General features: G+C 63.3%; 1 protein-coding gene across 1 annotated transcript in view; it reads left to right on the top strand.

Annotated features, from left to right (window-relative positions):
- The first annotated feature begins 2,332 nt into the window (after positions 1-2,332).
- The window catches only part of COL16A1 (collagen type XVI alpha 1 chain), a 20,646-nt gene continuing 20,369 nt past the window's right edge, over positions 2,333-2,609 (top strand). The window contains exon 1 of the mRNA XM_071767657.1: positions 2,333-2,476. The gene's annotated coding sequence lies outside the window, so the exon portion shown is untranslated. The remainder of the gene's footprint in view (positions 2,477-2,609) is intronic.

The raw sequence follows: 2,609 nt of genomic DNA, 5'->3' as shown, positions 1-2,609 counted from the left end.
CAGGGTGGGTCCGAGCGGGCTGGAGAGTTCTGGAGCCATTTTCCGTCTGCAGCTTCCATCTCAGCCAAGCTCCTTCTCCGGCTCCCCCCGCCCCCCCCCCCCTCCTCCACCACCACCACCACCACCCCCTATTCCCTCCTGCCAAAAATGTTCGGTTTGGGGGACGGAAATGCTGGAGAAAGGGCTGTGAGTCTGCGCGGGGAGGCAGCTGCCCCCACCGTCCTCCCTCCTCCTCCCCCTTCCCTCTTCGGTAAAGTATTTCCACCGAAAGAGGCAAAACTGCTATTTTAACACCAAACGGGCCCTGTTGAGTTGGGAAAGAATCCCCGCAGGCTCTTTCCTTCCCAGCCCATGCTGGAATCGGGGCGGTTTGTGCCCAAAACCGGTGCAGAAATTATGCTGAAGTGCCAAAATCCTCACCGCAGGAATCGCACTCTCGCACACCACCCGAATCCATCCGACCTTCCCCTGGCCCCCCGATAGTGAAGAGAAGCTGTGGACGGGAGGTGGGGAGCCCCCCGGTCACCCCACCACCGCATGACGTCCAAGCTCGGAGGCAAATTATCTCCAGCCCGAAAATTGTCGGGCTCTGCTCCGGCTCGTGTTTTTTGGCAGCCGTGGCGGCTGTTTCTTGGAAGCGCAGCTTGCCTCCCCTTTTTCCGTGCCGGCTCGGTGGGCAGGGGCCGCAGAATCCTGCTTTCCATCCCCCAGCTCGGCATCGCGCCCGGGGATGCCGGCACGGGCTGGAACCAAACCGCTCCCCCCGCCTTTTCCAGAGCGCTGGGAGAGCGGGATCCAGCCTCCTTCCCTCCCCCCGCGACACCGATCCCGGGAAGCAGGAGAGGAGGTTTCCACACCATGAATGTCCCCATGCTCCTGGCTCTGGCGGGGTCCCTTCGTGTCACTGGATTGGGGACAACCTACCCTGGCAAATGAGGGAAACTGAAGCACGGGAAGAGCAGCTGGAGGGATAGGTGCGACCCCCCCCAAAGAGATTCACAGATAAATTTGAGAGTCCTGGGAGCTGCTGGCTGTGCTGGTGTGAGCAAGGGGTCTGTCTTGAGAGGCAGGGACGAGGCTGTCCTTTATCCCTGCTCTGCTGTGGGGTGGGCTGTGGGGCTATGTCAGGTGCTGGGTGCAAGGGCAGGTCCCACCCGTGCTCACCTGTGGGGTTTTCTGCTGCTTGGTGGCCGCAAAGAGCATCTTCGGGGTGAATAATTGTCCGAGAAACAGGAATTTACAAATGTTTTGCTCTATTTCATACCCACTTGTTTCAATTACCCTTAATTACTACAACAAGCAACTGGCCGGAGAGGCGAGTGCTCTGTAACCTCATCTCAGGGGCTGGCGGCTGAATAATGGCCGAATCTTGCTGCTCTCCAAGAGCAGCAGTGCCCGGTTCTCCTGTGACAGCTTATTTACTGTGGGCTGAATAAATATCAGTTGTTAATTAGAGCGCGGTTATTGAGATGCACGCATCCCCAGCACACGTCTGGAGAGCTGCAGTGTCAAGAGATCCGGGAGGAAAGGGGATGAGTGAGGACCAGGAGGGTGCATTCCTCAGACACAAATTTGTGTTGGTCAGTGGGTGCCCTGGGTGGGCCTGATCCCTGCCTGCTCCCTGCCTGCGAGGCTCGGGGTGGCCCGTCTGGCGTGGGCATGGGATGCTGGGGCAGAGCCGGGCAGCCAGGCCTCGGGAGCAGTAGGCAGTGTTGGGGGCTGGCAAGGCCCTGGTGCTGCCAGGAGAGGCTGGTTCAGCTCTGGAAAGTGGCAGCTGTGCTGCTGGGGACAAGGAGAGGACACTGCCAGGTGCAGGGAGTGACACCGGCAGGAGGGATGGGATCAGGGACCCAGTCCCAGGATTCTGACCCCAGGCACTTGGTCCTGGGCTGGGCTGTCCCCAGGCCACCAGGCACTGGGGTTTGCACCTCAGCTTTGTGGCACAGTAGGGTCTGGTTGTCCCGGTCTGGTCATCGCTGAGGGCTACCCCCCCCCCCCCCCCCCGCAGTGGCAACCATTCTGGCCAGTGATGCCAGCACCTGGGGCCTCTCTGATGCCAGCACCGGTACCAGCACCTGGGTCCTCTCTGGGGGAAGGGAGAGCTGCTCCACAGGGATGGCAGCTAGGGGATGGGGGTGTCCCGCTCGCCTCCCGCAGGGGTCCTCTCCTGCGGCCGGGGGCAGGGAGGACGTTGCAGGGGGAGGTCCGGGGGGCAGAAAGAGGGCGAGGAGGATAGGGCGGGCGGTGTCTCATCTTCTCCCCCTGGCTTACGAGGTGGAGGGCGGGGAGCTGACGGGGGGCGGCTCGGGCCCCCCCGGAGGGAGGCGGGGAAGGCGGCGGAGGCGGTGCGGCGGAGCTCTCGGTGTCCCGCCGAGCTCCCACCGCCCCGGACCGGCCAGACCCGCGGCACCGCCCGCTCCCTCCGTCCCTCCCCGCCAGCCCCGGGCAGCCCCGGCCCCCTCCGAGCACCGTGCAGGTGAGCTCCAGGCTCGCCCCGGGCCCCCGCCGCTACCGTCACAGGCCCCGGGCACCGGGAGAAGTGCAGAACGGACCCCGCCGTCGGGCGGGTGCAGAACGGGGCATTCCCCGTAATTAATCGTAATTAATCG

This window comes from Heliangelus exortis, chromosome 24 (genome assembly GCF_036169615.1).
Source record: "Heliangelus exortis chromosome 24, bHelExo1.hap1, whole genome shotgun sequence".
Classification (NCBI taxonomy): domain Eukaryota; kingdom Metazoa; phylum Chordata; class Aves; order Apodiformes; family Trochilidae; genus Heliangelus; species Heliangelus exortis.
This window is presented reverse-complemented; position numbering and strand designations above follow the sequence as displayed.